General features: G+C 36.3%; 1 protein-coding gene across 3 annotated transcripts in view; it reads left to right on the top strand.

The window, feature by feature from the left end:
• LMNTD1 (lamin tail domain containing 1) overlaps positions 1 to 27,333 on the top strand; it is a 475,302-nt gene that overhangs the window by 80,505 nt on the left and 367,464 nt on the right. The window contains exon 3 of one of the 3 annotated variants that reach the window (XM_079139427.1): positions 388 to 2,496. The exons of the other annotated variants lie outside the window; for them this stretch is intronic. The gene's annotated coding sequence lies outside the window, so the exon portion shown is untranslated. The remainder of the gene's footprint in view (positions 1 to 387; positions 2,497 to 27,333) is intronic. 3 annotated transcript variants of the gene reach the window in all.

Here is a 27,333-nt window from a genome sequence, read left to right as displayed (position 1 = left end):
TTATTTTTCTTTTTGAAATCTGTCTTCTCTCTGTTGTTCATATCCAGTTTTTTCCTAATCTACCTTCAAGTTTACTCTTCCTTCCCTATCCTCTTCATACTCCTGTTGAGGCAATTTTTTGAGTTTTCTGTTCTTTTTTGATATTTTCACTATTCAGTTTAAAAATTTCCGTTAGTTCAAAATTTTTTATGTTTAGCAACGTTCTTGTCTTTTTTTTGCTGGAACTCAAAACTTTATGGTCTTTTTTTTCCATTTGTTTCAAGCATGTTCATAGTGGTATAAATGTTTCTATAGTGTCAGCTTTAAGATCCTTGTCAGATAATTCGAACAGCTGTGTTATCTTGGTATTGGCATTTGTTAATTGCTTTTTTTCCCCCCCTCATTCAGGTTGGGATTTTTCCTGCTTCTTAGTATGGCAAAAAAACTTTTGACTGTATCCTAGATGTTATGTATTATACTATGAAACTGTGGACCTCGTTTGAATTTCCTGGTTTTGGAGACTATCTGACAGTGTTCCAGCAGGGCCCATTGAAGGGAAACCCACTTCCTCAAGGCAGGTGGCAGTCCAGGTGAGAATTCCCCACTCAGCCTCCGTTGTCACCCCAGGGAGCAGTTCTCTCATTACTGATGGATGGGAAAGGGAGCTGGGCTCCCCTGGGTCCCTGATATCACCCCACCTGAAGGAGAGGATACTCTCCTTAGGTATTATTGCTCCCCACTTCACCCCCTCCAGTGCTGCAGTGGGGAAGGACTGCCTTCATGCCAAGGTGGCAGTGGGGGCTCATATGGCCTCAGGGCACACCCAGGGGAGAAGTAGAGGGGTGCCTCATTTCCCCAAGTAGAGGTGGAAGTTCAGACCCCCTGTGGTTCCTACTGACGCTGTTGGGGGCAGGCTTGTTCCTGTGGGGCAGGCAAGGAAATCTGTCTGGCTGGTGGAGAGGAGTGTGCCCTGCTGTAATCCTCACTAATCCCAGCTCAGCCCTTGCTGACAGGGTTGGCAGTGGCCCGGCACATTTTTCTGTGGAGTTTAATTGGGTTACTCAGTTGGGTGGTTATTATATAAAAGTTCTGTGTCTTGCTGTTTTCTTATTCCTCTTCCTATTTCTTAGCCCTTTTCTTATTCCTTTGGTTAGCTTTCTTGGAGCTTTTGTTTTTCTTTGATTTTAGTCTGTTATCACTTGCACTTATAGACTACTGGTACTCCAGCAAAATGCAAATCCAGGAAATTTACTGCCATGTCTTTCCTCAGTCACTGAGCCAGTCTGCCTTCTTCCTACCTTTAAAGTTACCTGACGTTTATTCTATATGCAATGCTAGAGTTTTGATTATACTTCTTTTGTAACTATTTATGAACCACAGTTCACAACTGCTGAATATGTAAATTGATTCTGATTTTTGATATTATTATATTTAATTCTTTAGTCAACATCTCTATGACTAAAACCTTAGAATAGATTATTAGAAAAAGGAAATATTGACCTGAAGTATGTGAACATATTTGACTTTTGACTTTTGCCAAATGACTTTTCAGAAGGGATATACCTATAAGTACTTTCAACACAATGTGTAAAAGTACTCATTACAAAAGATGTCCTTGCTCACTGGTCTTCAAAGCCTTCCTAATTTCACAGGTGCAAATTGGTATAAGTACTAAATTTCTACCATGATTCTGAATCCACCAAACAAAAGATAATAATAATATTATTGTTTGTAACCCTTAAAAAAAGCCAGATACTCTGCTGAACATCAGACATTTTATTCTCATAATAACTTTTGAGGTAAGGGTTTTTATCTCCATTTTTTATGAGAGTTGGAAAGTGGAGGCAATTTGCCTAGGTCACATAATTAATAAGAAGAACTGAAATTTAATTTAATCCAGTTCCAAAGCCCTTGCAAGGATTCACTGTGGGCAGCGACGCTGAGCTGATTTGCCTAAATGATTAACAGGCCCATTCATTGTCATAAATGAAGGGCAGCATTAGAACATTCCTTCCTCAGTATCGGCAGATGGTCTATAAGAGAACCATTCAATCTACGTTCCAGTTTCAATATTCACTCATTAATAAATGGTGATGGAGAAAACCAGTGAAGGGTGCCAAATTTTCATCCTAATTACAGAGTGTTTTTTAAAAATCCTCAAATCTAAATCTAGTTTTAAATTTGTGAATGATTTCTTTTATAAAAACTGCGTTCTAGAAATAAAATCCGATAAAAAACAGGTGGAGTTCTTTACTTAGGGGTGGTATAGAATGTAACTAATGCTTTAGTACTCTAAGGGATTAAAAAAAAAGTCTTTGCTTTTTAAAGATTATTCACTCACATCCTTTAAAGATAGACCATGACTTCCAGGCACGGTGGTGCATTTGCATTCCTGCAACTTTGAGACTGAGACAAGTGGATGGCAATTTGAAAGTCATCGTGCGCAATTGTTGCAGTTTAGATATTAACAGTTCTCCCCTGAAGCTCATGTGTGAGACAATGGAAGAAAGTTTCGAGGTGAAATATTTGTGTTATGAGAGTTTAAACCCAATAAGTGCATTAATCCTCTGATAGGAATTTACTGGGTGGTAAGGTAGGCAGGTAGGGTGTGGCTGGAGGAGGTGGGTCGCTGGGGGCATGTCTTTGGGGTATATATTTTGTTTGTGGTGAAGGGAGTCTCTCTCTGCTTTCCAGTGTGTTGTTCTGAGCTAATTTCCTCTGCCACACTCTTCTACCATAATGTTCCTCCTCACCTTGAGCCTCAAACCCCAAGGAATGGAGCCTGCTGTCTATGGACTGAGACCTCTGACACTGTGAGCCCCCAAATAAACTTTTCCTTCTCTAATAGTTTTTGTCAGGTCTTTTAGTCACAGAGGTGAGAAAGCTGACTAAATCAGCAACTTAGCAAGCCCTATCTTGAAACAAAATTAAAACGACTGGGTTTGTAGTTCAGTGGTAGAATACCTCTGGGTACAAACCCTGGTACCTCCCCCCCCCCCAAAAAAAAAATAACAAAAAACAAAAACAAAAACAAAAAAACTATGATTGTCATTCGAAGCTCCAGCTATGATGACAATGCCTTGGAGTACCCAGAAGATTGATCCAAAAGATACTGCCCTTCCAATTGCATCTAGTATAGGAGAGAATTTTATCAATCGCACAGAGTCAAATGACAGGAAAACCAAATTTTATTCCTCATACCCAGATTGTCATTAGTGAACTCCTGTGGAGAGTCTTGGGAGTATAAAGAATGTCATATTAGTACAGGTGATCTTTTTGCAAATTAGACAGAAGTATGGAATTAAGTATAGAATATGTTGTAGCAAAAAGAATTCTGATCTAATAGTTTTGAAGTCTTGTTCAAGAATATGTCAGACCTCGATGGTTAAAAGGAAAATATTTGTTAAAATGACTTTAGTTTCATCTTGTTAGGATCCACTTCTTAAACCTTCCATCAGTTGTAGTTATTGCGCATGTACTAGTCCTCTAGAACCAAGTATGTTAAACTGTAACAACTTGCTGAGAGGAACTCTCCAAGGGCTCCTTTTCCAAAGAAAAGTATCTAGAGGAACAAAACCTAAACCTCCCTAGGTGTGTTACAAGCCATTCAAAAAGTAACTCAGAAAGGCTTGTGAATGGAAATATGTAATACCCAAATCCACATTCTGCTTTAAAGAACAACAAATGAAGATGAGTTAAATAAAAAAAAAAATGCTTGTAAATTGACAGGCCTGAAAGGTTCAGTTCTGCTAATTTACTAGTTTATTAAGTTGACCTTAACCAGGGAGAGATCAAATATTTCCAGTTGCTGTTCTGTGGTGTCATTTCAACAGCCCAGATTTGACCTTTGGGTCGTCAGTTAAAGGAGTGGTGTATGGAAATGATGAGGCCTTGTTAGTCATCAATCAGGTTAAAGCAACTCTAAAGCCTGTTGTTATTTGCGATCAGATTTTTTTTCTCCCTGGAACCAAAGGTATTTATTCAACACAAATTTAGCACCTGCACATGCACTAGGCAGTGTTATAGGTCTAAGTGAATCAGGAGTAAATAAGATTAGAGTCGTATTCAACTAGGGCTTAAGTTCCAGTGGGAGTGGCAGACTACGTGAGTTAAATAAAACTTCAGAAAAATAAATGTTTTGAAAAAACAAGAGCCTGAGGTTATTGCATTGGGGGTGGTATTGACAACTTTGGATACAATGGTCAAGAAATACTTCTCTGAAGAAATAACCTTGTGGGTGAGACCCGACTGAGTTGAGATGTGTCTCAGGGAAAAACATTTCAGGAAGAAAAACTAGAAAGCAGGGGAAACAGGCAGGGTGCTCACAGAGGGCCTTGTGGGAGTCTGGATTTAATCTTTAATGTGAAGAAAATCCATCAAGTAGTGATCAGATCTGATCTAATTTGTGCAATTAGATTTTTGATAAAGTACAAACCTATTATATTTAAAAGATAAACGTCATCTTCTTAATTAGAATTCTTATTGCTATTAATTTCTTATTCATTTTTATTTTTTTAATAAGGTGTGTTTATTTAGAGAAAAGATAATCTCATTAAATAGTCTTATTATATAATAAAAAAGAAAAACTGTTGGACTACTACGTGTGACGGTAAATAGCATGATCATGTATTCATACTAGAAAGTGTTTGGGGGGAAATCTTTTCGCCCACAGAATATTGAATACAGTTATTTTTAAAAATTGCCTGTGTTCTGTCTCTCTGGAAATCATTAAATATTTTCTCCAGATGAGAAGCTTCTTATCTCTATTTCTTCATGAATTATTGAAAACATAAGATGAGTAACACCACAGGTGTCAGTTCCATGCTAGGATGACGTACATGCAATCATTGTGACCTTGAGGTGAGAGTTAATTCAACCCTTGTAATATCACTTATTGATAAAAGTAAGAAATGTACCGAAAGCATAAAAAATGTAAAAGAATCTGAATAAATTGTTTCCTTTAAAGTGCTAAGATTTTCTATGTAGGAACTAAAGTGATTTGCATTCAGTAAATATTCATTATACTAAAAATTGTAAATAAAACATTTATTTTGAAAAAAATGACATTTTTGAGAAATTGCACACACAGATAAAATAACTTACAACATATTTAGTGGTCATTTCCATCTGTTGCTCATAATACTTCTATATGGTTGGGAGACATTCATTAGTGTACCCCTGTAGAGAGGGTTCCCTTTGGAAGCTAAAGTTTTATATTATGCATTGAGTTATACATATTTTAAAAATTTTTGGAGAATATTAAAATTGCAGTGTGACTTTAGAATTAGTACATTTGTTTTCCATGCTATTAGAAGAAAGTGGGGTGAAATACTAGAAAAAATACTTACAATCTACACATTTCGTTTTAATTTTTGGTACTGAGGATTGAACCCAGGGGTGCTTTACCATTGAGCTACATCTCCAGTCCTTTTCAATTTTTTTTTGAGACAGGGTCAGGCTTGTCCTTGAACTTGCAATTCTCTTGCCTCAACCTCCTGAGTTGCTGAGATTACAGGCATGTGCCACCGACTGGGCCTTTACATTACACTTAATATAGAAGAATACCTAACAAATTGATAAGAAAAAACATTAAATTGGGCAAATGATATGAAGTAATATGAAAAAAATTCAACCTTGATTATAATCAATGCAATGTAACTGTACTAGTGATATGTTTCCCACTGAGTTGGCTAAATTAATGTATAATATTCAGAGTTGGATGTGAGAGTACGGAGACACAGGTGTTACTAATGGATGTGTAAAACAGTATAGCTTTATAGAGAATAATTTTGAAGCAAATAAAAAATGAAATGTGTACATCCTTTAACCTCCCAATAAAAATTACAGAATTTGTACTATAAATAAATTCATACACATGCACAAAAGTGCATGTTCATTGCAGCCTTATTTATAATGCCAAAATAGGTTATATCCAAATGTTTATGACATATGGTTGCTAAAATTATGCTTTTATAGACTGCTATCGAATTCATTAATTGGGTAGTTCTCTATTAGGGGAGCATATAATTTATTGTCCAAACTAGGCTTCTTTTAGTAATTAAAGAGTGCATTATTACTGATTAATCCTGGAAAATATGGTAAGCTAAAAAAGCACATGATCATTGAACTCATAGTGCAGTAAGAAAAAATGTTCAAAACATATTGTTAGATGAAGACAACACGTTACAAAAAACTGTATGCATATATATATATGTATGTGTACACATAAAAATTTAATCTTTCAATGCTAAAACTCTTGATGTAAATATGTATATCAATTCATAGAAAAAGGGATGGGAAAAATACATGCCAACCTAGTAATTTCTGTTACTTCTGGGGGAGGAAAAAGGAATTGGGGAGAAGGACGAGGTAACTTTGTTCTTTTGAATTCTATATCTGTGTTAAATTTTCTAAAATCACTCATTTATGTATTATAAAATAAAATAGCAATAAAAGTCTTCCAAAAATTAAGACTATTAAAAAAGAGTCTTTGGATGTATCATCCAATAACTTAGTTTTGTTAATTATGATGATCGTGTTGGCTGACATGGTCACCTTGAAGTGAAGACTAAGATATCAAACAACAAAACTGAAGGTAATGGAATTTCTTTCAACAAAATCCTTTGTCAATAGTAATGAATAGTGGGCATTTTGTTGCTACCAGATAGAATAGAAGTTGTGGTTTTGGATAAGTGCAGATTCTATATTATGCTAAAAAATTCAACATGACTTGATAGTCATTGTCAGGTGAAGTCTGACTGCAAATTATTCTTGTATACCAAGTCCTAATTATAGTGCCTTATGAAAAATTCTGTGTTGATGGAAACAATTCAGACTGTATCTCCCTTTGCCAGAGGCTTCCTGGTGGAAAAAACAATAACTAACTGCAGGATTCTTTCCAGGGTAGTGATTTTGTTGGTCAGTCAGCTAGATCTTTGGAACACCATGATTGCATGACTGATAGTCACACTGAGCTGACAGTTTAATTGGTTAATAAATAGTCACTGAGTTTCTTCCATGGTCCTGACACTATTCTAGGCACTAGAGATAGAGCAAGACATTAAAAATCTCTACCTGTGTGGAGCTTACTATTTATGGAAGATGGATAATAAACAGTGTAATTAGAATATAATTTGTCAGATTGTAGTATAAGGGAAAAGTACAAATTGGGAAGACTACTGAGTGGGAGGGTTATTTAATTTTTAAACAAAGTGATAAGGGAAGGGAATGACCTGAAGGAGGTAAAGGAGCAAGCCAGGAGCATGTTTAAACAAGACCACAGGCTCAAAGCTGAGCTGCCCAGCGACCTTAGGAGCAGTGCCCCAGCACGGCTACCCCAGTGTGCCTGAGGGGAAGGAGTAATGGGAGTTGAAGAACTGAAGTTAGAGAGTTGGGATGCAGCCCTGAGCCCATGGGTCATGGTAAAGACTGACATTTATTTGGAGCAAGATAGCAGGTATTGATTAGCAGTGAGATGATTTAACTTCCATTTAACTGGAGTACTCTTCAAGGGCTTCCCCACTCCAGCTGCTTTTATCCAAGTTGTCATCTACTCCCTAGGGTTAAGACTGATCATAATTTCCTTTGAAAACATGTATTTCCAGATAATGGTTGATAAAAGGTATGTTTTAAAATGTGCTGATAGCTACATATTAATCTCAGATGACATTAAGAAAAATAACATTAGGATATTTACCCCGTCCATGGAACGAGAAAGCTAACAGATTTTACTCACATATCTTGGATTCTAAGGAGAAACTCAGAACAACAGACGTGTGGTATAATGACAGAGATCAAATCTCTTAACTCCTTCTCCCCCTTTGCCACATCTCTCTTCCCACTATTTTGATTCAGGACGTCATTTCTTCCCAGGAGGATTGTGGTGATCTCCTTTCATCTGGTTTGGATGCTTTGAACTAAACTTCCCTCTGTCAGTATCATAGTTCAGGTGTCCATCCTTTTTGTCTTGAAGCACAACAGCCTCCTGCAAGTCAACTTTCTGACTATTTTCTTTCTCTGTTGCTCTGTCATCAATACATTTTAAATTGTGTTACCAGAGAACTTTTTTATTATAGAAATGCCATTTTCAACTAAAATATTTCAGTGGCTATGTAGAAGGTTCAGGAGAAAGTCAAGCTCCTTAGGTTGGTCCAGGGGCTTATCCTGCCTACTTCTGTGCAGTTTCTCAATTTTATCTTACCTTCTCAATATCCATCTTTAAGGAGCTACTCAGAGTTTTGGGCGTGTGCTGTGGTTTCCCTTGATTTCATGACTTTGTACATACTGCTTCCTTGATTCACTTCCACCTGTCATTGAGAGCTCAGTCTACACGCTGCCTTCTCTGGAAAGTGAGGCTTACCTGCCTTTCCTATATGCAAGCACTGCACGTTTTGCAATTATTCTGTTGGTTTTCTCCATTGGCTTATGAACTGTATGAAGAGAAAACTTAACATTATTTTCCTCTATATTACTAAGACCTAACATGAGAGATGATAAATTAATGGTCTCTGAAGGACACAGAGTAACACAAAGAAGAAAATAAGGAGGGAAGATTTGTCTTCAATATAAACATGACCTCGGTTCTGAATTGTAAAGAGAAATGGGAAAGAGATTCTAACAATTGATGGAAGATGTGTGAGGCAAAAGAAACTGGGTCAGTACTCTTCTCTTGCGCAGAATTTTTCAGTCACTTTAAAAAATAATTTGTATGTTGATGCAGAAAAATGCTGCTAATGTTTCAATTAAGGGTTTTTACAACATACACATCTGTTAGATCTGCATTTTATGTGATTTTTTTTTCCTCAAAATCAAAGCGTGTGAAAATATCACAGTGACCTTTGGATAGGTGAGACTGAGGAAAAACAGCTCATCTAACTAATGTTGCTATGCTGGTGGAATGTCTCCAGTTGCCCTGGGATTCCAGTGTATGCTTGCAAGAGAGACATGGGAAAGTGCTGCTTCTTGTAATGGTTAAAGTCTGTGACAGTTAAATCAAGTTGAGTGTAGATAACAAATGCATTCCTTTCATTAACAATTTTCTGTGCAGTAGTGAGCCAAGTGCTGACCCAGGTACTGATGATATATACAATTTTAAACTAAACAAACTTTTTGCTGTCAGGTAGCTTGCATTAGAATGTCTTCAGTTTTCCATGCTCTGAATGAACATGCCATTTTATAAATTAAGCGGTTTCAATAGGCTAAATTCGCACTTGAGAATGGGAGAGAAGTAGAAGAACTCTGAAAGCTTAGCTATTTTTGTTCACACCCTTGGCAATGTGGAGACTGAACTGAGGCAAAGGAAAGTGCATTCTGACCATTCCTCCCCTGAGGTTGTGCTCCACTCATGAACCGCAGGCCTGTTTACCCTCAACACAGCATTTTGAAATTGTACTTTGCCTGAATTCCTTCTCCCATGTGTGGGTTTTGGTGTCATATTGAAATTTCCAGACAGTCTTTTTAAAATTTTTTAATCTTCATAAATTAGGCCTTTCTATATCTTAAAAATTTGAGAAGAGCTGGGAATGGTGGTGCACCCCTTTAATCCCAGCGGCTGGGAAAGATGGCGCAGGAGGATGGTAAGTTCAAAGCCAACCTCAGCAATATAGAGAGACGCTAAGCAACTTGGCAAGACCCTGTCTCAAAATAAAATAGTATAATGGGCTGGGGATATGGCTCAGTGATTAAGCACCCCTGGGTTCAATCCCTGGTACCAAGAAAAAAAAAATTATTTCAATATTACAGTAATTTGTTCTCAATGCTATCTGGTCTGTAATCTACATCATTAAGTATTACAGAAGAGTATATTACAAAAGATACAGGAGGAGTGAGGAAAAAGCAGATAACTCTGGTGGGTACCAGAACTGTGGAAGCAAGAAGACTCACAAGAGAGAAAATATGGGGGTTTAGAAAGAAGTATGCATATGCCAGGAGGACAAGGGAGAAAAGTGTGTAAGACAGATGATTCTGTGCAAAAGCATGAATGTGTGAATAAGAACCTAGGGCCTGATCATCAGTTGCAACTAAGAGGTGAATTTAGAGCTGGAATTTATAGTGTTTGTTGACCATTAGGATGTGGGAAAAGAAATAGGATTTAAGAATGATTTTGAATTTTGGTGATGGGTAGAATGATGGATTGCCAAACTGAGATAAACTATTCGAGCAGAGGCACCCCATATCCTGAATAGTCCTCTTGTACAAGTTAGCTGACCTCTAGGAAAACACATTTGTTCTTGATCTTTGCAGTATGCACATCACCCCAGCCTACAGGCTATCTTTCAGGACATCCAGTCAAGGCCCAAGTGTCAGTCTGAACCCAAGAGAGAGAGCGAGCTGGACAATATCAAAGTTTGGCTCTTGTTAGGTCATGTGAATGCAACTGCTTGTTTGAGAAATTAAGGAGAGGCAAATAAGTGGAGCATTTTGTCTTAAACATTTGCCCATAAGAGGTAAAAGTTCAGATGATTTTTTTAATTCATTGATCTATCTGTCTTAAGTTAGTAATGGAAAACTCTATGGTAATAATAATAGAAAACACCTATAATAGGAATGGAATAGCAATAGCAAAACAATAGACAGACTAACAGAAAATAGTAATTAAAATATATTGCAATTCAATGTAAGGTGTCCTTTAGGTCAAGAGTGCCATTTCCAGCACCTTGCTACATATGATCCTAACCAAGTTATTCTTCCCAGTGTTTTTTGATAATATCCCACCATCCAGATATACTGGCTGGAAATTAGACAAGGTTAAATCAATACTAAGACCCTGGATATACCTCCAACTAAATTGACCAAATTGTTGTACTCATTCACTCATCAGCACCTGGTCTGTAACTTCCAGGTACTGCTATGGTGGTGAGCTAGCAACTGGCTACCTTAGTTGAATATTTGCACCAAATATTTATAAATGCCAGAGGAAACATGGGTAAAATGTGACAAATGGTTCCTTATTACTGTTAACAGAATATTTAATGTACCCTAAAAGATGGTTGTAAAAAGTTTTTGTTATTTAGTATTTTGAGTTTTCTCATTGAATCCAATTATAAGTTTTTAATAGAAACTTATTATGTCTTCAATCTGTCATTCTGTTAGCTGGAGGTAGTATTTACTCTCTTCTCAAAAAAAAATTTTTTTCTTTTTGTATTGGGGATGCAACCCAGGATCACTTAACTACTGAGCCACATTCTCAGCCTGTTTTATTTTTTCTTTGAGACAGGATCTCACCAAGTTGCTTAGGCCTTTGCTAAGTTGTTGAGGCTGGTCTTGAACTTGTGATCCTGCTGCCGAGCCTCTGGGATTATGGATGTGTCCCACTGCACCTGGCAAATAAATTAATCATAAAAATTTTTATTGTTGTAGATGGACATAATACCTTTATTCTATTTTCAAATTTTTATGTGGTGCTGAGGATGGAACCCAGTGCCTCACACATGCCAGGCAGGCACTCTACAACTGAGCTACAACCCAGCCCCTAAATTAATTTTTAATAACCTAGATCCTGAATACTAAATAAATCTTTATCAGATAAATTATTGAATCAATTAATGAAAGTGACAAATTGACACATTGCTCATTTTTGAACAGAAAAATGACACTGACAAAAGATAAAGGAAACAACTTTAGGGGTTGTGAATTCTAAGGCAGGAAACCAATGGGGTGTAGGCCATGTGTCCATTGTTTTGTTTTTTTTTCTTCCCAGTGGAGTAGGACGTTTGAAGATAGAGGAACTTCTGTGAAGGAAAGGACTAACAATGGAGTTAGAGTTAATGAAATGGACTTAGATACCTGTGCCATGACTTAATGTCCTGGAATGATAGGCTCTGGACTGGGGTGATGTGCACAGGGCAAACATCAAGAAGAACAAATGTGTTTTCCCAGAGGTTAGCTGACCTGTTCAAGAGGCCTGCACAATGACGATGTAGAGAAAGAAAAACAAGCTCCCAGATAAAGTCATAATGCTGATTTCTTTGGAGGAAAACAGATAGGATATGGAAAGAAAAATAAGTCTGAATGACATTCTCAATGATTCACATGAGAAAATAATTAGAAGAAACTGAAAACGTTACTCAGAAATTCAAATACCAATACAAATATAAAGCACATGGGTTGTAAATAAAATAAATTCTTCTTTCAACATATATTCACATGTATAATCTAAGATTAAATGCCAAAATCTAGTGAACATATTATCATGAAATAGTTTATCCCATGCACCAAATAAGAAAGTAATAATTACAAATTTGATAGGAGGGAAGGTATAATAATTCCATATGTCAAGAAGATATACCTTTAAGGAAATCCACAAAATATATACTATCCTGCTTACACTCAGATGAAAGGGACCGAATGATGTTTCACTGGCCTCAGAGGGGAAACAGATGATGTGTTCTTGATGTGTGTGATAAAACTGGCACAGAATCAAGATCTAGTAGTAGTGGGACATAATCTGACCATCTGCTGGAGGCTTAGTCAGTTACACAAGAGCATCTGACAAGTTTTGACCTGCTTGATGAAAATTCTATCCCACAGGGTGAAGAAAAATAATGTCAAAACTCATCCCAGAAACTAGGATGATAACCTTTTGTATTTTTGCTAAAAAAGAAAAGAATGTATATGTTTATATGTTTTGTATGTTTTTATATTATTTTTTTAAAAGTATATATAGAATCTTTACATGTAGGACCTAGTTATACTGGTTCCCTCTGGAAAAGGGAGCTAGATGACTGGGAGTAAGGGGAACAGGGGCTGTTAAGAAATATTTTCACCGTTTAACTTCAGAAATATTGAACTATGCAATTATATTAACTATTCCAAAATATAAATTAAAATTACAAATACCAAAAACAGAGAGTAAGAAAAAATTCCAAAACAAAATAATACTCAAGCTAGGTAATAGGGAAGAATCCTTTTACGATATATCATAACACTTTTGCACAGGCTTTCATTAAACCATTTATATTGTACCATAATAATATGAGTAAATATTTTATACAACCTAAGAGATGAACCAGGGTGTTTTATGCTATCTGCACCATACTGAGAGACACCTAAGGCTTACAGATTGCTCAGGTGGAGGGCAGCCTCTCATACTCCTACTCTTGGCTTCCTTCCTCCCCGTGGGGTGTGTACTGATCACGAGACCCCTGTGTTTGTAGTCGAACCTGATTATGTTGGTTAGAGTTGATCTTTTCAAATATGTGATTAAATTAAAACTCATGAAATGTTAAGAGCAGAGTGAAAGAGAATTGCTGCTTCTTGAAAACTTGAGATAACCGTGAGACGGGGGTGTACCTCAGTGACAGAGCATTTGCCTAGCATGTGTGAGCCCTGGGTTCCGTCCCCAACACTGCAAAAATATGTACATACATACATGCATACTTTGGAAAGACTATACAAATGAGATGCTAACATGAGTGCTGTCAGAATGGATATTCACAAGACAACTACAGAAGAGTAAGAAAAAAATGAAAAATCTAAATGGTTTCAGTACTCGGCTGTTACCACAAAGTTTTTAGTTTTAAATAAACTGAAATTTAAATTACAGATGGTGTGTTATGACTATGCAAAAAAGATCATGCATGCAAACTTCAATCAACAATTAAAGACTTCTATCTAAAGTTTGGTGAGTGAATATATCTAAACATTTCAGCTAGTTAGTTAAGAGTGTCCACTTTCAATATTTTTTGTTTGTTTAACCAACTGACCATAGATCTTGGATTGTAAGCTTCTAAGAATAGAAGCCACACCTTGTTCATCTTTGTAACCTGTGCATGCTATAGAACATAGTAGATATTCCACAAACTTGAAGAATATTTATTACATACACAGTTTGAAGTAGCTTTCCCCTAAAGTCCTAATGAAACTGGAGTTTTGAGATGAATTCAGTTCACTGCTTCTGCTGGCAGGTGGGGTCTGCCCAAGCTGCAGGCCTCTGCAGCAGGCCATGCCCTCCAGTGTTGCATCTTCAATTTCTTTTATGAGGGTTCTTGTCTCGTGAATTCAGAGAGTGAAATCCACAGCCCAAGATGAGTGAGTGCAAGAGTAGGATTTATTGAAAAACAGAAACATAACTCTTGAGCAAGACTGTCTCCAGCTGAACATTCTAGTCTAGTCTATAGCACTTGGTACACTGCTGTTGGTTTAAACTTATGCTAACAGTGCTATTGGTCCACACTTACGCTAATTAGAGCTTGGAAACTTATTAATACCATAGGTCAACTCTTAAGTCCCAACTTTCATAAGTCTGAGCCATTTCCATTTTCTCCCAGAAGTTCAGGAAGTGTGTATGTGTGCGAGAGGGGAGGTAGATATTTGAGGTCTTCAAATGGGCCTGCAGTCCTGTGCAGAGCTGCTGCAGGGTTCAATACTGTGCCCAGACCTGGCTGCTAAGGGATGATGGGTTGGTGTGCCCCAGCACCTCAGGCCCGCCTGTGTAGCAGGCACCACATGGGCCCAAGCCACCACTCCAATGCTCCACAGCAATGCTGCCATTTCTTGGCAGGGACCACTAGGTCAGCTGCACATTTTTGGTAGCTAGGGAGCCATGTCACTAATACTGGGGAGTCACCAGACCTGTCACCAAAACTTAAGAAGTGAAAATGGCACAGGGTGAACTGAGTTCCAAAACTGTTAAGTGAAAGAATATTTCGGTTAATGGAAGGAATTGGAAATACCTTTTGGTTAATGAAAGAGCTGGAACATGAAGAAAGTAGTCAAAGGCAACAGAAAATGACCGGAAAGTAACAGGAGAAAATAGCAAGCAAGAGTAGGTTTGTTTGAACTTTTATGGCCATGCCCCATTTTACATTTCTCAATGAAACTTAGAGGTAATATCTGAGTAAACTTTCAACAGATGAAATCCTGGATACTGTTAACCTCTTCCTAATTCTATAGAAGTTTGTGGGGAAGAGGGAAAGTAAACATATATTGGAAGAATATAACTACATCATTCTAGAACATGTGGTAATCAAAGAGGGGGGAACTTTATTTAGATGCATACAATATAACATCATTTCCTAAAGTGTATTCCATACAATACAGGATCATAAGACGCTATATTGTCTGTACTGCTCAGTATTTATTTCCTTGTTTACTAATTTATCATTTTCCCTCTGTCTCTGCTTATGAAGTATAATCTCTTAAAGAGAACTGGCTATTCTTGCCTGCCTTGCTCATAGCCCTGGATTTGCAGTCTTAAATACTGCCTGGCACATGTTAAATGCCTCATGAATATTTATTAAATGAAATTTCAGTGCATAGAAGAGAGAGGCAGGATCCAGGACAGCTCCAGAAAGAGCAGAGACAAAAGCTCACAGAGAGGATCTCAGATGGCAGTCAATCAAGCAGAGAGGAGGCATCAGTTACCCAACCCCCATCCCACCAAATGGGGTATTTTTATTTATAAATTGAAAATAAAATGCACCCATTTTATGGTATTGTGGTAGGTATGGATACCTAGGAGACTGGTAAGTGATGTTATAAGTAGAAATAAAAGTGAAAAGTGCTCATTAATTGCTTTCATAGAAATTCATGTCTTTTTGGTTTATAGCAAAAAAAAAAGTTCATTAGCTGGTGAAAATGGTTTCAATAATTTTCAAATACAATTTATGAGACCATTTCATAGTAAATGTAGGAGTTACTATATCATTTCCTCTCTAAACCACTCAAGGATAATACAGAACCATTATGCAATCATTTAAGTATTCTTAACAGAGGAGATCATGTTCACACCATAATCGTTCTCAAAATGACTCAGTTGTAAAAGCTAAGAACAAAAGAAAAGGACAAGAATATGTCACTCCTTTGCATATGTAATTCACAGAGAGCACTGGCTCTCAACTGTGCTAGAATCACCTGGGAACTTCAAAGAACAAACCAATGATAAGCCACAGCCCAGAACCATTAACTCAGAATTGGTGGTATCCTAAGAGAATTTTTTTAAGTGCTCCCAGGGAAATTCTAATGTGCAGCTGGACTGAGGACAAGGAAACCAAGTGATGCTGTGGAGGAGATAATAAGAAACTATCTTTGATGAATATCAATCTGAACTGTAATGAGAAGGTTGGAGCTTAAATCTGCATCCTCCATCTTGATTCAGAATGTTCAAATGTGATGTTTTATGTAAGTTTTACCTTACATAACAGTATACCTTTTTTTCTCATTAAGGATTCAATTTACTGATCTGGTAGTTGGTTATGGCAAATAATCCCTTCAGAAAGAGTAAGTGACCAGTAGAGACAGAATACCATTAAGCATTAGGTATGGTCATTGTACACCAAATCAAATTTTTTATGTTTTGGAGATTGCAAGTTGTTGAAATAGCTTGTTCAGTGAGGTTGTGAAAGTTATTTCTCCACAGATTCTTGAAATTAAGGTCATGTTATAACTTGAGATGTTTAAATTGAATTCTGCTGAGTGAAAGGGAGATGGACCAGATGGTTTAGGGAAATCTTTATCAAACTAGAGGGTTTATTTTATTCCAATTTTTAGTTTATGATAAACTTTGCTGGAGGGCACTTGAAGTCATCTCAGTAGCACTTTGTACTGTGGCTCCATGTTCTATTTTTAGAAAGGTGGCCATAGAAATAGGGTTTTAAGATGGTGGACTAGAGGGTGACTGCATTCCATGTCGCTCCAGGACTCAGGATTCAAAAAGGGGAGGTATTGAGATACTCAGGAGGAGCTCAAAGTCACCAGGTGAGTCTTCCCCGCTGGATGAGGCTCCCTGGCGGGGCGGTAGATACCGACAGCAGGGAACTTCGCAGAGGAGAACTGCCTGGCAAGGCTTCCCCAGAGAGGTAGAACCAGAGACCCAGGCCCAGACCAGCCGGGCCCCAGCCCAAAGACTAGTGCCCCTTTGGTTGACCATCCGTCAACATATGGAGGTGCCTCTGCCCACTAGCAGGGAATATATCCCACTTGCAGGCCACCACTCCTACAGGGGCATCTTCCTTTGTGGATCACTACATTATCCAGTTCTTCCAAGATTTCAGGCTACTGAAATAGGGGGAAAACTACAATACCTCTGATTTAAACTACTAGAGGGGAAGATACCTGAGCAATATGAAAAAACAATAAAGGAGAATCCAAGTGGTGTCAAAAAAACAAAAATGAGCCAAGTGACCGGGAATACAAATCATATCTCAATAATAACCCTGAATGTTAATGGCCTGAACTCATCAATCAAAAGACATACACTGGCAGATTGAATTAAAAAGAAAGACCCAACAATATGCTGCCTGCAAGAGACTCATCTCACAGAAAGAGATACCCACAAACTAAAGGTGAAAGGATGGAAGAAACATACCAAGCACATGGACTCAGCAAAAAAGCTGGAGTATCCATCCTCATATCAGATAATGTGGATGTCAGAAGGGATAAAGAAGGACATTTCATACTGCTTAAGGGATGCATAAATTAGCAAGACATAACTGCCCCAAACAGTGGCTCATCCATGTTCATCAAACAAATCTATCTCAATTCCAGGAATCAAATAGACCACAACACAGTAATGTTAGGTGACTTTAACATACCTCTCTCACCACTGGACAGACTTTTGAACAAAAATTGAACAAAGAAGCCATAGATCTAAATAATACAATTGATAATTTAGACTTAATGGACATATATTGAATATTCCATCCAACAAAGAGCGAATACACTTTCTTCTCTGCAGCACACGGATCCTTCTCTAAAATAGACCATGTTTTATGCCACAAAGCTACTGTTAGCAAATACAAGAAGATTGAGATACTACCTTGTATTCTATCAGATCATAATGGATTGAAATTAGAAATAAATGACAGAATAAAAAACAGATACTACTCCAACACCTAGAGGTTAAATTATACACTATTGGATGATGAGTGGATAACAGAAGACATCAGGGGGAAATAAAAACATTCTTAGAGGTAAACGAGACAAAGATACATCATATCAAAATCTCTGGGACACTATGAAAGCAGTTCTAAGAGGAAAATTTATTTCATGGAGCACATTCAATAAAAGAAGGGAAAAAAATCAACAAATAAACAACCTAACACTATGGCTCAAAGTCCTAGAAAAAGAAGAACAGATCAACACCAAAAGTAGTAGAAGATAGGAAATAGTTAAAATCAGAGCTGAAATCAATGAAATTGAAACAAAAGAAAAATTGACAAAATAAAAAGTTGGTTCTTTGAAAAAATAAACAAAATTGATAAACCCTCAGCCACACTAAGAAACAGAAGGAGAGAGAAAGCTCAAATTACTAAAATTTGGGATGAAAAAGGAAATATCATAATACACACTATTGAAATACAAAACATAATTAGAAGCTATTTTGAAAATCTATACTCCAACAAAATAGAAATCCCGAAGATATCAACAGGTTTCTAGAGACATATGATTCACCCAAACTGAATAAGGAGGACATACACAATTTAAATAGATCACTTTCAAGTAATGAAATAGAAGAAGTCATCAAAACCCTACCAACAAAGAAAAGTCTGGGACCAGATGGATTCTCAGCAGAGTTCTACAAAACCTTTAAAGACGAGCTCATTCCAATACTCCTCAATGTTTTCCATGAAATAGAAGAGGAGGGAACCCTTCCAAACTCATTCTATGAAGCGAATATCACCTGATACCTAAACCACACAGAGACACATTGAGGAAAGAAAATTTCAGACCAATATCCCTAATGAACATTTATGCAAAAATTCTCAACAAAATTTTAGTGAATTGCATACAAAAACATATTAAAAAGACAGTGCACCACGATCAAGTGGGTTTTATCCCAGGGATGCAAGGTTGGTTCAACATCTGGAAATCAATAAATGTAATTCACCATATCAACAGACTTAAAGTCAAGAATCACATGATTATTTCAATATATGCCAAAAAAGCATTCGATAAAATACAGCACCCATTCATGCTCAAAACACTAGAAAAAATAGGGATAGTGGGAACATTCCTTAATATTGTAAAGACCATCTATGTTAAGCCCATGGCTAATATCATTCTAAATGGTGAATAACTGAAAGCATTCCCCTAAAAACTGGAACAAGGCAGGGATGCCCTATTTCACCACTTCTATTCAACATTGTCCTTGAAACTCTAGCCAGAGCAATTAGACAGACAAAAGAATTAAAGAGATACGAATAGGAAAAGAAGAACTCAAACTATCCCTATTTGCTGAAGACATGATTCTATATTTAGAGGAGCCAGGAAATTCCACCAGAAAACTTCTAGAACTCATAAATGAATTCAGTAAAGTAGCAGGATATAAAATCAATGCTCAGAATTCTAATGCATTTTTATACATAAGTGATGAATCCTCAGAAAGAGAAGTTAGGAAAATTACCCCATTCACAATAGACTAAAAAAAAAAAAAACTTGGGAATCAATCTAGCAAAAGAGGTGAAAGACCTCTACATTGAGAACTCCAGAGCACTAAAGAAAGAAATTAAAGAAAACCTTAGAAGATGGAAAGATCTCCCATGTTCTTGGGTAGGCAGAATTAATATTGTCAAAATGGCCATACTACCTAAAGTGCTATACAGATTCAATGCAATTCCAATTAAAATCTCAATAACGTACATCACAGAAATAGAGCAAGCAATCATGAAATTCATCTGGAAAAATAAGGGACCCAGAATACCTAAAGCAATCCTTAGCAGGAAGAGTGAAGCAGGGGATATCACAATACCAGAACTTCAACTATACTACAAAGCAATAGTAACAAAATTGGCATGGTATTGGCACCAAAATAAACAGGTAGATCAATGATACAGAATAGAGGACACAGAGACAAACCCAAATAAATACAGTTTTCTTATATTAGACAAAGGTGCCAAAAATATGCAATGGAGAAAAGATAGCCTCTTCAACAAATGGTGCTGGGAAAACTGGACATCCATATGCAACAGAACGAAACTAAACCCCTATCTCTCACTCTGCACAAAACTCAAATCAAAATGGATCAAGGACCTTGGAATCAGACCAGAGACCCTGCACCTGATAGAAGAAAAAGTAGGTCCAAATCTTCATCATGTTGGCTTAGGATCAGACTTCCTTAACATGACTCCCAATGCACAAGAAATCAAAGCAAGAATCAATAACTGGGATAGATTCAAACTAAAAAGCTTTTTCTCAGCAAAGAAAGCTATCAGCAATGTGAAGAGGGAGCCTACAGAGTAGAAGAAAATCTTTGCCATTTATACTTCAGATAGAGCTCTAATCTCCAGAATATATAAAGAACTCAAAAAACTTTACACCAAGAATACAAATAACCCAGTCAACAAATGGGCTAAGGAAATGAACAGACACTTCACAGAAGAAGATCTACAAGCAATCAACAGATATATAAAAAAAATGTTCAACATCTCCAGTAATAAGAGAAATGCTAATCAAAACTACCCTAAAATTCCATCTCACCCCAATTAGAATGACGATTATCAAGAATACAAGCAACAATAGGTGTTGGCGAGGATGTGGGGTAAAGGTACACTCATACATTACTGGTGGGGTTGCAAATTAGTGCAGCCAGTCTGAAAAGCAGTGTGGAGATTCCTCAGAAAACTTGGAATGGAACCACCATTTGACCCAGCTATCCCACTCCTTGGCCTATACCCAAAGGACTTAAAATCAGCATACTACAGAGATACAGCCACATCAATGTTCATAGCTGCTCAATTCACAATAGCCAGATTGTGGAACCAACCTAGATGCCCTTCAGTAGATGAATGGATAAAGAAACCTTGGTATACAATGGAATAGTAGGCATAAAGAAGAACAAAGTTATGGCATTTGCAGGCAAATGGATGAAGTTGGAAGATATCATGCTATGTGAAATAAGCCAATCCCAAAAAACCAAAGAACGAATGATCTTACTGATAAGTGGATGATGATACATAATGGGGAGTGGGAAGGAGACAAGAATGCAGGAAGGTTGTACTATATAGAGGAAAAAGAGGGGTGGGAGGGTGGGAGGAAGGAAAAATAACAGAATGAGTCAAACGTCATTACCCTACATGAATGTAGGATTACACAAATGGTAAGCCTCTACTTCATGTACAAACAGAAACAAGTTGTACCCCATTTGTTTACAATGAAAAAAAAAAGGAAGAAAAAAAGAAAGGTGGCCATCCAGTGGGTATGATGCATACCCATTTCCAGCTGTCATGACAGTGTGACTGACAATATAGGGACACTCAGTTTCTTCAAACTTCTCACTTCCCTTGTATTGGTTTTCCTAATGCCACCCTAAGTTCTCTGGGGAACCGCTTTCCCCTTACTCTGCCTTGGATACTTAATTATGTGCCATGAATTCACAATAATCCTGCAAGATAAATGCTATTTTATTTCTTCCACTTTATAGATGAGGAAAGTGGGCATGGAGACATAAGCAACCTTCTCCACTCAGTTTGTGAGTAGCCAACCCACCCTGGGTCTTAGTTCTGCCCCACACAGAGCCCAAGTTCTAAGCAGTGTATTTAACTTCATCTTCCCACTGTGGATGGACTCCCAGGCCACATTCTGGGTGCCGCTCACTAGAGTCAGACCCTATCTGCCCAACTTGTGAAATGGAACCTGTCTGTCTGTTCTTACTCCACTATGTGGATTAGTACCTCTGAACATAGGTACCACACTCAGGATAGTGGCATCTGGGAAAATCTCCTTAAAGGGGAGAATCAAGGATAGACTGGAGAATCAAAACATGCCGTCTGCCCATGGGCTTTGCTATTCTCAAAGGTGCATTCCAATGGAATGGGCTCATCAACCTCTTACACCCAGGGAGGGGGTTACAGTTAGGATGACCTTCTGATTATTCCCATTAGACTTCTTCTCATGCGAAAGAGCTGAACACTTCTACTAAAATTTTTTCCCATTAGAAAGCCCCAAGAATCTTCATATTAAGCAGATCGAATATTAAATATTTGCATAAATTATATGCACATATAAGCATATTTAAAGCAAGAGATGAGTATTACAATAGCTTCCTTAAAAGCACTACAATTCCATGAAGAGGAAGTGACTGGCTTATATCTAATACTACAAATATGCGTATTAGAATGCATTTAATAATATAATTTACCCTAAGAAACTAAATGTCAACCACTCAGAACCTGGTTAACTACTAGGAGAAATAAGTGCCATCCATCTTAAAGAAAGGAATGAAAGATTATTTTACTTGTTCTTTGTGGTGACTAACTTGGTAAATTGGTCCCCTAATAACTAAAGTTGTCAAGTGGTGTTTAATTAGAGTGTATGAGTTTTTGGAGGCTAAGAATATCTGGTTCTGGGAATCACATCAGACTCTAATCTATTCTTTTTTACATCTGAAATAATTATGATTACCAAAAATGCAGTAGATCTTGTCTGAGGAGGATCACTTATGTAAAGGGTTCTCTAATAAGAACTTATTAACTCATAGTAAACATATTTTGGATAAATGATGAAGATGATCAATTATATACAATTAAAATGTTGAGGAAAGTACAATTATAGCTCTGAATTAGGATACTACATTGATTTCATTATTGACAATTTCAAATACAGCTTAAAGAAATGTATTTAAAAGGTGCAATTGTCCAAAATTAATTTTCAAAATAAAAGCAATAAGCATGTTAGAATCTAGCTGCTAATTAGACCTTGTGCAAGGTTCTTTAGTTGGTAATATAAGGATTTTATTGTAAGGAGGTAGATTTTATCAGGATATCATAAAGAAGATCCTTAAATATAATATGGTATTAAGAGCAATGAACATGGTTTTTAAAAATTTTTAAATTTTTTCCTTATCAAGAGCTTAGTAATAAAAAAGCTTGATGATAAATTGTTGAGCTTCAGATCTTAGACCTTTAGAAAATGAACAAATAATATTTAATGATTTATTAATCATCATATCAAATTATAAATTATGTAATGCAGAAGTAGAAAAGTTGAAAATAATATATAAATTTTAATAAAAGAAATGTGTACAATAGAATGTATTCTATAGTTGTTTTTAAAATATTTCCTCACTGCCTGTAAAGCCCTATACAATGGTAAATATCAAGTCAATGCAATAAAGCAAACATTTTGGACTCGATTCCATTAACAACAGCTGCACAAATAGATTGAACACTAGAATGTGTTGTTTAGGGATCCAGGTTGATAGGATGCTATCAGGAATTAGCATAGTGGCCATTTGGTGGTTTACATGTTCAGTGCTCCTTCTTAAACATAACATCTAGTCCTTTTGGGGAACCATCCACTCTGTGTCTACATGATTCCAGTCAGGGTGACTTTGTGACTTTAAAGTTGGCTCTCCATATCTGCAAGTTCCACATTTGTAGATTTGACCAACCACAAATCAAGAATAGTTGGAAAAAATTGTACTGAACACGTACAGACTTTTATCCTTGTTATTATTCCCTCAATAATATAGTATAACAACTATTTACACAACATTTACATTGTAGTAGGTGAAAAAATTAGAATCTAGAGATGGTTTAAATTACTCAAGGGGATGTGCATAGGTTATATGCAAACACTGCCATTTTATACAAGGTACTTTAGCAACTACAGATTGGAGTATCTACAGAGATTCAGGAGCCAATCCCCTGCAGACACCAAGTGACAACTATTGTTAATAGTTGATGCTGGGAATAGGTACATGATCTAGGCCTGGGCCAGTGAGAATACAGATTCTCTTGATCATTGGGATTGATTACAATTTTCCTACATACCTGAATCAGATTAGAATCCATCCCAGAGCTTCTGGAGCTATCAGAGAAGATGGGAACTTTTCATCAATGGGGATTACTGAGTTCACAGGCCATAAAGATGAATGTAGATAATGGCAACCTTACAATGTTACACATAGGAAATACAGCTACAAATGAATCCAATACAAAAGAGAAGAACAAACACTGGATATATTTAAATATTTTGATCCTGCTCTACCCATTGGTAATACTCTTGAATCTTCAGATATGAGACATAAGTTTTGTTTTTGCCCAAACTAATGTGGTAACTGTTTTGAGCCCTCACAAATAAGATGCCTCATTAATATATCTAATTCAATTAGTGGTAGTAATCAGTAACTTTTCTAATAGTGGTAGAAAGATGTAATTAGAAATTCAAAAAGAAAAAAAATTGTACATCAAATAGCACAAGAATCAATTATTATTTTTATGAGAGTATTTTAAAATTTAAACAAGTAGGATTTTAGGCTTACAGAAATTCTTTCATCCTTCAACCTAGTAAACTGAGGTCCAGAAGGAAACATCTAAAATATTTAATAAAGATTATTGATAAATGCTTCCTGTGTTTATGATGGAAACGAGCAATAAACTGGTTAAGGACTTCAGAGATTTAAATTTCTGAAGGCCAACAATACTATTAAAATCACATTAATGGTATTTTTTTATGTAACTTAATCCAACCAAAAAGAACCACAGTAATGAAATAGAATGAATCTAGTTTAAAAAATAGTTAAATTTCTTTTCCTTAAAATGACTTCATTCTTCCTTCAACCAAGAAGTATAGATAAAATTTACAAATAAGCATCTAAAAATATAAACCTGTTTATTTAATATTTAAAATATTGATTTAGTTTGTTTACTATACAAAGAAATAATAAAAACCTTATTGAAATTGGATTTTGGTTAAAAGTATAGATTAATATCATCTTTAATTTCTAAGCAGCTATTGGTGTTTTCATGTTACTGAAGTTGATCAAACCATTAGAAAAAAAAAAATGATCAAATCCATTGTTTGGTAACAGAGACCAAACAGCTGGCTAACTTAAATAATGGTTTCCCTCTTCTACAAACTGACCATTATGACACATTGAAACCACACAGAGTATTTGGGGACCCTGCATTTGTCTTAAAAAATATACATATATATACTTGGGGAAAGTAAAAATGAGATAATCTTTATTTTGAAATATGTTTTTATTTATATCAATCATTTATTTGTAATCATGAATCTGGAGAGTGGAATTATGGGTTGGATTTTTTAATGGATAGCTTTGATAGTTAAAACCAGAAAGGAAACTTTTAACCTTGTCTTTGAAAAACAAGAAAACACAATGGAAATATTTCATACCATATGGAGATAACACATAAAGAGTAAGAGGGCTGTTTTGATTTATTATCAGTACAAAACATAGGACACACTTCCTACTCTTTATCTTAAGTTACAGACTTCTTTTAAGGAAAGTAGACATACTAAAATAAAGCTAACCTGATTGTTAGCTCTAATTACTAGTAGTAACTGGATACAACAAATCTCCTGAACAGTAAGGTTATTAAACCTCATTTGAAATTATTATGTGAAGCTCAAAAATAGAACAATAGCTAAGGGCATGCACCTTGAAAATGCAGAGATGTTGAATAAAAACACTGATGTTATTCACATTCAGCGTCTGTGCATAGACCAGTGACCTGAACTACTGTAAATATTTGTCAGACTACTGACCACTTTCTGTGTCTTTAAAGAGTTGTTAAACTGTGTTGATTGGATGGTAATTACATAGAAACTGACATGAAAGAGTTAATACTAGTAAGTATTGAGAATATAACATGAAAAATTATGAATAGGAGAGAGTCTGATTATTTTTACAGTAGAAGTAGTGGTAGTATTTCCCGTGAACAGAGTCAAAGAATGAATAAAGTAAATGAAAATTTCCAGAAATGAAGTGTAACTGGATATGTTAAAACTAGCTCAAATGTCAATATTTTGATCACTGGAAGTTGGTCTCCATTTGTCCCTTAGGTCATTTGTTAAATGACATGCTCCAGGTCATATCTGTCCTTTAAAAAAAATTGGATAATATGGAAGTTAATAGGAATGAAAATAATTCTTATGTGTGGTTCTTCTTAAACAGTTTTCCATTTCCTTGCAAAATTATCAGGGCTAGGACTAAAGTACAGTGAATGAGGAATGGAGAGCTTAAACTTTAAGGAGGTCCTAAGAGTAAATATCTTAAAATTGTGCACCCCAGCTACCTCACTTACTTGGCTCTAGTCTCAGTTCTGAAATCTGTGCAAAAATATTTATGTGTATTTTATAAATTATATAAAATGTATTTAAAATCAGTATGAGGACATAGGAGATGTGACTCATAACTTGTTTAAGTCACTCAACAATATATGACTTGAAGTATCCTTCCTTGTGTGTACACATAGATCCATGTCATTATTTCAAATGGTTGCATGATTTGTTATAATATGAATATTATAATTTATGAAGTGGTTCCTTTGTTAATGGGCATTTGTATCATTTCCAGTTTTTGAGTTCTGCTAGTAATTTTGAAATATATTTGTATATACTTGTGTATTTGGTAGGATGGATTATTGTCCCTTCAAATATTCACATTTTTAAGATTGGCAGTTACTACTTTCTCTCCAAACTGTAGCACTATCATGTTGGAAATGTTTTCTGCGTTGTCTAATACAGTAATCACTAACCACCTGTGAAGCATTTCAAGTATTGCTAATGAGACTGAAGAACTGCATTTTCATTTTATTATTTAATTTTAAATCTCAAATTTCAGTATTTTCTTGACTTATTGTCATTGGTTAGGGCCTCCATAAAAGTACTGCAAAGCAGCTGTGAATAAGCAGAATTTTCTTGTTTTAGGTTTAAATCAGAATACTTTGAGAGTTGCAACATTTGCTGTTGGTTTCTGATGGATTATCTTTTTCAAAGTGGCAGACACTTCTGGCGGGCTAACCCAGCAGCCACTCTGAGTCCTTCCACTGTAGGTGCCTGAACACAGGCTTTACTTCACATGTGAAGGGGAAGTGTCCTAAATCTTAAGGATGCCATTTGCATCCTCTTCAGAACAGGTGTCATTGCACCTGTGAGTGGGGACCTCACTGGCATTCTTCTTTCCCTATGTGAGTTCTTGATGCTGACAGCTGAGGCACCACCTATCCTGATCATTAGCAACTAGCATGAGAATGAAGAGCCCATAACTAAGCCTGGGAAGAACATGAAGATGGAATGAGCCTGAATCCTGGGTTATATTTTTAGGCCACTGACCCAGTTTTGAAACCATCTGCTTCTGAAATTCTTATAACATAAGCACAAATATTTGTACAGCTTAAATACCTTTCATAGGGTTTTCCTGCTACTCTCCACTAGAAGTACTCTTCATTGGTGCAAGAACACTTTTTAGAGTTCAGGTAAATTACCTGAGGTCACACTCTTAGTAAATGATAGAGCCAGGATTTGAACACACAGTTTGGCTCTGGAATCCTGAATCTTTCTGTATCTTTAGAATTTCCTCTAGTATTTAAAAGGATTCATGGACCTCAATATATATTTTCCAAACCTATCATAATTTTAGGGTTAATTGTCTTTGTCAAAAAGATGGTAACA

The sequence above is a fragment of the Sciurus vulgaris genome (assembly GCF_902686455.1).
Source record: "Sciurus vulgaris genome assembly, chromosome: 5".
Lineage (NCBI taxonomy): Eukaryota > Metazoa > Chordata > Mammalia > Rodentia > Sciuridae > Sciurus > Sciurus vulgaris.
The sequence above is the reverse complement of the archived record's forward strand: the minus strand, read 5'-3'. Positions and strand labels throughout refer to the sequence as shown.